This window comes from Vulpes vulpes, chromosome 4 (assembly GCF_048418805.1).
Source record: "Vulpes vulpes isolate BD-2025 chromosome 4, VulVul3, whole genome shotgun sequence".
Lineage (NCBI taxonomy): Eukaryota > Metazoa > Chordata > Mammalia > Carnivora > Canidae > Vulpes > Vulpes vulpes.
The window spans coordinates 96252198-96262352 of record NC_132783.1 but is presented as its reverse complement, the minus strand read 5'-3'; the positions used below and the strand labels follow the sequence as shown (position 1 = coordinate 96262352).

Genomic DNA, 10155 nt, shown 5'->3' with positions numbered 1-10155 from the left:
CTCCTGCTAATGAATGCCTCACCTTCAAGTCCTTGCTGAAACATCTCTTTCCCTGACCACCTGTTTGTGGAGAGAAAGTGAGAGCCATGCCTGCCCCTCACCCTCCTGTTCTCTTGCCCTGCTCTTCTGTGCTTCCCCCCCCCACCCCCACCACAGCTTCATCATCTTTTAAAATTCTGTATAAGGTACTGATTAATTGTGGGGTTTGGGATTTGTGGTCTGTATTCCCCAAGTAAAATATAGGCACCTTGTGGTGCTTTTTATTTTTATCTGTTTCGTCCATAGATTTATCGCAAATGCTTACAACAGTGCCTGGCACATAGTGGTTGTTCACTAGATAGTCATCGTGGAATTGCTCCCTGCCGGGCACGGAGCAAGCCACCTTACACTGCCATTTCCCTTACAGTCTCGACTCTCCCGTGAGTAATAGCTGCGGCAGAAAGGCAGGGCAGCGTGAGAAGGAGAGACTTGCCCAAGGACACAGCGTGAGTGCCAGTGCAGGAGCCGACCGCGTCTGGTTGAAGTCCAGGCCCGGATGCTGCCACGCTGCAGACGGGGCCCATCCCCAAGTCCTGAGGGCCCCGATGCCCCCGATAAGGCCGAACCTTGTCCGGGACCATAGTTCTAACCCTCCAGCAAGCATCAGGCTCACCTGAGAGGCTGTGGAACACAGATTTCTGGGTACCACCCCCGAGGCTCTGAGTCAGTGGATTTGGAGTGGGGCCAAGAATCTGCTTTTCTAACAAGTTCCCAGATGCTGCTGCTGCAGCTGATCTGGATGCCTCACTCAGAGAAGCCACGGTGTAGGCAGTGGAGGACCACTGATGAGTCCTATTTTCTCTGGAAAGGGCTGCTTGCAGCCTGGATGGCAGGTAAGGAACCGTGGCAGGGGTGAGATGAGGCTGGGGTCTGGGGAGCAGAGCAGAGGGGAATGGGCTCACAAGCAAGGCAAGGTCGTCTCCACGTCCCCTTGGGCCCTCCTTCTGGCAGTGCATCTGCAGCCCTCTCTTCCAGCTGATTAGCACATCTCCCCGGCAGGAGATGCGGGCCTCCTGACTCCTCACTTGCAATTTTAATTATCTGCCAGAGTATGATTTCCACAGCCACCCCCACTAGGGGCAGATATGAGGTGAGCCAAATAGCTCCAAAATGTATGATGTCAGCAAAAAAAGGAATCACGGTCTCCTCGGCAACACCGTGGGGCTGGGAGCTGTGGTGGTAAATCCAGGGATGCCTCTCTCCCCTGGGTAGACAGGCTGCAAGCAGTGGAGGGGGCTGTGGGCAGGGTCCTTAACAGAGCCCTGGGCTCTCTTGCCTCAACAATCAAATCAGTTACCCAAGAACCACCTTCAGCACCAGCTTGACCCCAGGCCCTGGATGCTGGAAACTGAGATGAGCCTTCTTGGCTGGGACCAAAGGGACAGACTCACACGGCCTCCCAAGGTGTGGAGTGCATGCTGACAGCCTGCATTCTAACAGTTGTGCATTTATCAAAAAATAAAAAGAAAAATGTATAACTAGCACATCCAATCTATGCTGTTCTGGAGAATTATTTTGTAGAGAGGAGCTCAACTTAAGTCTTTTGAAAGTGAGTGGATCTCAAGAAAGTATTCACTAAACAGTGGGCATCCAGCAAGTCATATAATGCTCACTCGCTGTTTATGGATTAATGCATTAACAGCTTATGACAATCCTGTAAAGTAGGTGCCATTATCATAACCATTTTGCAGATGGAGAAACAGAGGTACAGAGTTGCTGAGTAATTTTTCCACGGTCACACAGTAGATGGTAGAGGAAGGATGTGAGCCTGGCAGCCTGGATCTAGAGTCTATGCTCTCAACAGCTTCCTGATGACGTGGGCAGGACACTGGTCCACGAAACATGGATGTTGGGGAAGCACAGAGCAGGCCAGCCCTTCAGCCTTAGCCATTCTAAGACCATTCAAAGTACTGCTTTGGGAGGCAGGATGTACGAAGCTCTCTGGATCCTTCCAACCAGAGCCTTCCAACAGGACAGAGGAGGGAATTCGAGCCCAGATCTGTCTTCTCAAAACAGGGAGGGTCTGTCTTGACACTGTGATAGACCATGATAGACTATGTTGTCTCTCTTGAGTCATCCTCCTTGGCTGGTGGTAAGAAGGGAGGGGAGCAGAGAGCCTATCACCCTGGAGGATGGGTGAAATGAAGCAGGAGAGGTCAGCAGCTCGGAGAGCAGTGAGGACATGTGTCCTGGGGGACACGCCCTGGCCACAAAGAGTCCCCAGTCACACAGACTGATGTAATTAGGGCTCCTCCAGACCAGTGGCTCCCAATCCTCTCACATGCCCCTTTTTTCATAATAAATATCTGAAAGTGAATCAGAAAAATGTATAACTGCCATATCCAATCTGTGCTATTACACAGACATATCTATTGGGGTTAAGCCAAATTTGTTTGTTTCTTAGAAGTGTTCTTTACTATCCTGAAATTTTAGATACTATATGTACACACATAATATATATATATATATGAAATACATATATGAAATCTCCCACCCAAAGTATAAATACAAACTATAAATAATACAATCAATAATGCACTCTGGCAAGACTATATTAGAAGACACAGTGAAATAATCCAGTAATCTGAATAATCCAGTAACCCCATCCCCTCCCACCTGAAGTTAGTCACTGGCTCCTATTTAAAATATATAAATTTTGGGGGCACCTGGGTGGCTCAGTGGTTGAGCGCCTGCCTTTGGCTCAGGATGCAATCCCGGGGTCCTGGGGTGGAGTCCCGTATCAGGCTCCCTGCAGGGAGCCTGCTTCTCTCTTTCTGCCTATGTCTCTGTCTCTCTGTGTCTCTCATGAATAAATAAAAATAAAATCTTTAAAAATATATATATAAATTTGGGTTAAAGAGGAGCCAGATGCCCAGATGACTTATAGAAGGCATAAGATGTGCAAGGAAATGAAGGAGCAGAGGCAGAGTGGACCTTCCATTAAAAACTAGTGTTAGGATTAGTAAAAATAGATCAGACATATTTTTATGTGATAAGAGGAAAGGAGATAACCTTAATTGAAGTTTGGTTAACATGCCTAGACAAAGAGAGAAAATAAGGAAGTGTGACAGTCTTACAAAGAAGCTGGGCCTTCTTTAGAAGTATAGTGTCTCTGTGCTGTGGCATGAGACAAGGCAGAGTGATAGAGAATCCCAGAAAACATAACAAGGCACACCACCAATCTCAGAGACCTGGGAATCTGTGTCCTTGGAAAGGGGTATGGCACGGAAAAGAGAAAATAATAACAAATACCACAAGATGCCTTAGAAAAGTTGTGTTGTTGACTGAAAACCCTATCAGAGTAAAAATGAAAAATAACAGGCAAGCCCCAAGTAAATAATTTTAATGTGTAATTCCAGAACAGAGATCTCTTAAGTCTATGCAAAGATATAAAATTATATTGAAGAGCAATAATTTTGAATATTTTTGAAAAACATTAATGAAATTGAGTGAGATTTCTGCACTTCCTGTATCTGCACTAATTTAATGCAATTTGGTTCTAAGTCTAAGAAATGGGCAATAAGTAACTGTTCTTGCAGTAACTGCATAGGTGGCTGGAAGTCCTTTTCAACCAACTATGAGGTTGGAAGCACTATGGTAGAGGATGAGTTAGATGAGTTAGACCAAAAGAAATTGGTCAGTAATCTCAAAACAGAATTTTTCTTTCATTGAAACCTCTCTCCTCATCTCCCAAATTATTAGAATTTCACATAACATCTTGTAAAAACTTTTCTTTATTAAAATATTGATGTATTATTGAACATACTGAGTAGCCTGGTGAGACATTTTAAAGTCTGGAGGGATGCAGGCAATGCTTCCTTGTGTCTTGCTGTGCAAGACTGTGGTGCCCATGGCAGGCTTCAAGCATCTTGTCTCCTCCCCCAAATGCCACTAGCGTTCACAATCCTTGTGATAACAAAAACACTACCTCCTATTTCCAAAGGGAGTGGTATCATCCAGGTAAGCATCTTGGATCAACATGGTAAAGGACAACTCAGGTTGGGCTGTCCCAACCTGGTGCTTTATTGAGTCCCTGCCACGTGCAAGGTTCTTGGAGAATCCTCACATCCTCACATCCTAACGGGAGACCTGAAAGCCATTCTATTATCCTCATTTTACATACAAAGAAATGAAAGTCCAAAGATGTGAAGCGACTTGCCCAAGGTCAATCAGCTGGTGACCATTGGCTCTGTAACTCCAGTGTCCTCATTTGTAAAATGTCTAGGAGGCAAGCACTCAATACATATTTATGAAATGAGTGAATAGGAAATGAACTGACTGGGAGAATTGTCTGGAAGGCTGTCTTCATTCTAGCACCCAATCTGGTATGTTTCTGGAATATATAAAATCAAAATGAATTTCTAGAATCTGATGAATCATGAAAAAAGAATTCCCACTTCATATATGAATTATAGAAATTAAGCAAGGTCCATGTTTTGGAAGTACAAGGCATATAATATTCCCATCCCTTCCCATATCCTTTACCCCACCCTCACTTTTCAAGGTCAAGATAAAAATTCACCTTAATAAAGGCAATCCTTCACTCGATTATGACACTTTAAAGATTGCAAAAGCACTTCTATGTGCATATTCTCACTTGATTTTCATGTATTGAAAGAGTGGGTTTGAGCACCAACTAGATACCCAGAGACACCGGCTTAGTGGGGAAGGCAGACCCCGTCCTCAGCGCCCCTCAGATTCTCACATTTCCTCCTTCCTCTCTTCAGAGTTACTGCCTAATTAGCATTGGAAACAAGTCTTCAGCAAAGCCCTGCCCTGCATAAAACGGCTTTTATGTTAAAGGTCACACTCAGAACCAGCTTGGCTGAGTTTATTTCCCTTCCAAGCTTACACTTGGCTTTTATAGGAGCTTTTCCTCTTCCACTCTGAAAATACCCTGAAGGTACTGCATGTCTATCCCTAAAGGGTTTGACTCAGCAGATCCTTATCCAGTCTCCTTCCTTCATGAAGACAGGTGGGAGCTGGGGCTCTATCTTAAGGAGAAGGCAACCAGTAAAAACAGAGTGCAATAGCTGGAGATACCTCTACCATGATGAAAGCTGATCAAAGCTCTCCTTGGGGCACCTGGGTGGCTCAGTTGGTTGAGTGTCAGATTCTTGGTTTCACCTCAGGTCATGATCTCAGGGTTGTGAAATCAAGCCCTGATTCAGGCTCTTTACTCAATGCAGAATCTGCTTGAGATTCTCTCTTCCTCTCCCTCTGCCCCTCCTGCTCATTCTCTCTCATGCTCTCTCTCTCTGTCTCTGTCTCTCTGTCTCTCTCTCAATCTCTCTAATAAATACATAAATCTTTAAAAAAAATCTATTCCTATTTGGAGCTGAGCACGGAGTCTTGACCCCACTCCCTCCCACCTGATCCCCCCACATCTGCAAGTGGGAAAGAATGGGAAGTTAGAAGTGATGAAGAATATCCCTGGGAGGATATTTACATGTGAGAGGATAAGCCAAGGACTGCCAGTCCTCATCACAATAAACTACTGTCACTAATTCCTGCTTGACTCAGTGGTGTTGGAGTGTGCAGGCAGGAGAGGGGCAGTGAGGTGATATCCACAGACCAACTCCTACAGAATGAGCAAGGATGGAGCTTGGTCTGTAGCAGCAAAGGAGATGCCTGTTTTCTTCCAGAGTTCCTGGCTTGGACTCTTCTTGAAGTATGCCTTTGGGTCCCTGGCCAAGTCAAGGGTGTGCTGCTCGTGTTGTCATTGTTCATGCCACCGAAAAAATCAGGGCAAGAAACAAGGCAATGCATGGCTGAGTTGCAGGGAAGGGGCACAGGGTCCGGTCTGGGCACGCAATCTCCCCAGTCTGTCCTGCTCATCCAAATGCCTCAGACAGGGTCTAATACACACAAGAGGTGCTTAAAAGTCCTTGTTATGGAAGAAAGGAGACGAAGAAGGCAGAAAGGCCTTTGGGGGCTGGTCATCCTTTTCCCTTATGTTTGTAGAGAACTATGAAATGTGTGAATTTCACATGTTATCTAACTGCCTTCAAGAAGCTACCACAACTGAACTTTTAACTAGAGACTTTGTGTTTTAGATTAAGCAGGTTTAAAATCTTCTTTGCAGAAAGTGCAGTGGATAAACCCTTAAAAAATGCTACAGTTTTCAGCCCTTTGAAGAATTAACTATTAGAAACTGATGGGGTTTAGCGTAGGCTGCCCTAAAATATGCCACTTTTGCATGATGATTGTTTTGAATTAAAGTTTCTTAAGGAACAGCTGGTACCAGAAGGATACTCCGACTGCCTTTGTCTCCCTGAAAGGAGGAAATATGTGAAGTCTACCCTCTCTGCTAGAAGTTAGAAGGCATTTTTATCACTAGAGATAGGGAATTCGGGATTGAGAAGGCTGTATAAACAAATTGTTACTTCTTCATTCATCTGCTATCCCAAACCCAAATGCCTTTGCCAGTTCTTCACAAATAATTGTTTCTCTTTGTTTAAAAAATATAAAAGCTACCTGCTTTGGTCACTTCGGAGAGTACATATTTTTAAGAGCTACCATAGTATAAAATCACATTTGTTTTTCTCTGGCTGATCTGTCTTATGTCAGTTATTAGACCAGCCAAAGAACCTAAAAGGGAAGAAAGGAAAAATTTTCCTCCCCTCTAAAGTCATTTACTCAAAAGGGAGAGAAGCTTCTAATGAATTAATGGATCCAAACTATGATATTCAGTGCCTTCTCCCATTTAAAAAAAAGAGACACGGTCTTGCGAAAGAAAGAAAAAGAAAGAAAGAAAGAAAGAAAGAAAGAAAGAAAGAAAGAAAAGAAAAGAAAAGAAAAGAAAAGAAAAGAAAAGAAAAGAAAAGAAAAGAAAGAAAAGAAAAAGAAAGAAGGAAAGAAATAAAGTAGGGATCAACCCTCATACTGCTTCAGCCTCTAGTGAATCCAGCCAGTGAGGACCAGGAAATGCAGAGGACAGAAGAACTTGTAAACCATACTGGTAGAAACGTATTAAGACACATGAGCACATTTCTTCAACAACAAAATTGCTTTTTTTTTTTTTAAGATTTTATTTACTCATGAGAGACACAGAGAGAGAGGCAGAGACACAGGCAGAGGGAGAAGCAGGCCCCCTGTGGGGAGCCTGATGTGAGACTTGATCCCAGGACCCCAGGATCATGACCTGAGTCAAAGGCAGATGCTTAAACACTGAGCCATCCAGGCCTCCCCAAAATTGCTTTTCAAAATTGATAGAGAGAGGGACGCCTGGGTGGCTCAGCAGTTGAGCACCTGCCTTCGGCTCAGGGAGTGTTCCTGGAGTCCCAGGATCAAGTCTCACATCAGGCTCCCCACGGGGGGCCTGCTTCTCCCTCTGCCTGTGTCTCTGCCTCTCTCTCTCTCTCTCTCTCTCTCTCTCTGTCTCATGAGTAAATAAATAAAATCTTTTTAAAAAAATTGATAGAGAGAGAGATGGAGGGAGAAACTTATAAGGGCTCTAGGAGAACACCAACCCATTGTTACAGTATAAGTCGTGCCATATTGGGACCCCATTACAGCATGAATTTTCAAGGGGAAATCACCCCGAGGGGAACAAATATGGTTTCTAAAGGGGTGAGAAAAAGCTTAGTTGTTTCAATGGTTTGTGGCCCTCCAAAGGGCCCCAGTACATGAGGAAATATACAGCATATATATGTAGCATTAAAATTTCACCAAGCAGGGCAAGGAGGGGTATGATTGGGGGAAAAAATGTTTTAAGCAAACCCTTAGAGGGCCATAATGGAAAAACTTTTGAAAACACTCAGACCACTCAAATTATAAAATATGAGGCAGCAAGGAGAAATGTTAACTATTTGCTGAGTATCTGATGAAGTGTTAATTTTTTAGCTGTGATAATGGTATTGTGATTACATTTTTTAAAAGCCCTATCTTCCAGAGATAACTACTGACATATTTGCAGATAAAATAGAGTATGGGAGAGACAAATGTGGAGATCGAGAGCCAGCGATAAAGGGAAAGAGAGATTCATTGATGTTTCTCCAAGCAATAGACTTCCTTCTATTGTTGTTGTTTGGGGTCCATCTTTTCTCAGTCTGTGGTTGCCAACTAGTGGCCTGTGGATTCAACTCAGCCCACAGTTGTTTTGTTCAGTCCTCACGGTGTTTTAAAAGTAATTGAGCCAACATTTTCAATGAGAAATTACACTTAAAAGTCCCTTGTTCCAGCTTCTCTTGCAAAATCAAGGCTCTCTGGCCTTGGACAGGAGCCCCCACAAAGTGCGCTTGCTCTTCTGGTCACCACAGCCACCCCAGGTTATACTGGAAATGGCACACACTCACACTCTGTTCTGCTCCCCATCTTTTCCTTCCCTACCAGCACTTGGCATATGGAAATTATTATATCATTCACAGTGGCCAGCAATCCTTGCCCACCAACTGTGAGCCAGGCAGAGTTGGGCCACATTATCTTGCTGATGAACCTTTTTCTCGAACCAGGAGGTAAGTCCTGTCATTATTTCTCTTGTATAGATGACAACACTGAGACTCAGAGAAATGGGGTGACTTACCCCAGGCCACACAGCTATTGGGAATTTACATCTGCCTTTTCTGATTCCAAAGCCTGTGTTTCATCTGTCATACCAATTACTGCTGCCTCCTTCGAGGACCACAGTGCACAGGCTCACTCCCCCAGATGCTCAGACAGTCTTGATTTGAGAGGGGAATGCTAGAAGTGGCTTCAGTTACCCCAAGGCCCTGGCCTTAATCTGGCTGGTACCCTAGTAGGGGTGTACCTACCATATTTGACACCTAGAGGAGGTCATTTTATTAGCATCCTTGCCTCTGTATAAGGTGGGTAATTAACTATAATTACCTGAAATAAAATAATAACCTAAAGTGAAATGGATGGCTATATTTCATGTACAAATGAAAATCTGCAGTATTGAACAAAAAACATTATACCCCACAGTTTGCAATTTATGCCATTTTATTTTTTTTACAGATTTATTATTTGACAGAGAGAGAGAGAGAGAGAGAGAATACAAGCAGGGGGAGCAGCAGGCAAAGGGAGAGAGAGAAGCAGACTCCCCACTGAACAAGAAGCCCAAAGCAAGGCTCCATCCCAGGACCCCGGGATCATGATCTGAGCTGAAGGCAGGTGCTCCACTGAATGAGCCGTCCAGGTGCCCCTGTGCTACCAATTTAAATTTCAAACACAAATAAAAGCTCCAAGTAGTCATGTAGAATGACAGGATTGAAGAAATCTAAATTCATTTTCTTCGTCTTTGTAATCACTGAGCTTCCATTTATTTCAAATTGATTGTTCACACACAGGTGCATACAGCATCAAGAACCTTTCCCAAAACAAACTTGAATGATTCCAAACTGTTAAAAAACTTCCTCTCAAGCAAGAGCTGACAGCTGAGTCTGAGTGTGTCACCATCGACTCTACACTGCAAAGGTCTCAGAATTCCCTTCCATGTAGCATAATATTTTTTAAAGAATAAGTAATAAAAATGTGCTAATTGGAAGCTGACATATATTAGTAAAACTCTCAACTATAATCAGAGCAATCCTTGAGAACTCATACCAACAAAAAGTTTTTTCAGGCAGGAAGATTCTATCTCTAAAATTGTTTAGAATTTCAGGGATATGCTGATAGTCAAAAAGCAAATTGACTTTTAGTTCTTGTTCTTGTGGCTAAATTCTCAGAAAATGCACCTCGATTGCTTTCCTAGCCACCCTGCATGCTCAGTCCCCCCAGAACATTCTTCACTGACCCTGGAAGGGCCCCTGATGAGGGCTGCCCACTGGAGCAACAGAGTCAGGGAAAGCTCTATACTTGGAATCAGAAAAGAGTGCTGGAGCTCCAGCTCTGCACTTCATCTTTTTAAGCCTCAATGTCCTGCTCTGCCAGAAAAGCCCAAGCAACAAAACAGAGGTGCAGGCAGAAGAAAATGAGACTATACCATAAGTGAAAGTTCTTGATAAACCATGAAGCAGTGTTCAAAACCCAGTCAGCATTCTCAGTAGATGAGCATTGATGAAGATTCTAGCACAGTTTGTGGTGCAGAACACTGGTTATGGACTACTCTCTGCATCTATGAGCTGCTTTTCCAACACCAGCAACCAGTTCTGATAGTAACTCTCTGGACACCAA

General features: G+C 43.8%; 1 long non-coding RNA gene across 1 annotated transcript; it reads left to right on the top strand.

Annotated features, from left to right (window-relative positions):
* The first annotated feature begins 782 nt into the window (after positions 1–782).
* LOC140598460 (uncharacterized) lies at positions 783–9219 on the top strand. Its single transcript, XR_012000888.1, has 3 exons — positions 783–872; positions 8374–8495; positions 8998–9219. It is a non-coding gene; the product is annotated as an uncharacterized lncRNA (long non-coding RNA).
* Positions 9220–10155: the final 936 nt, after the last annotated feature.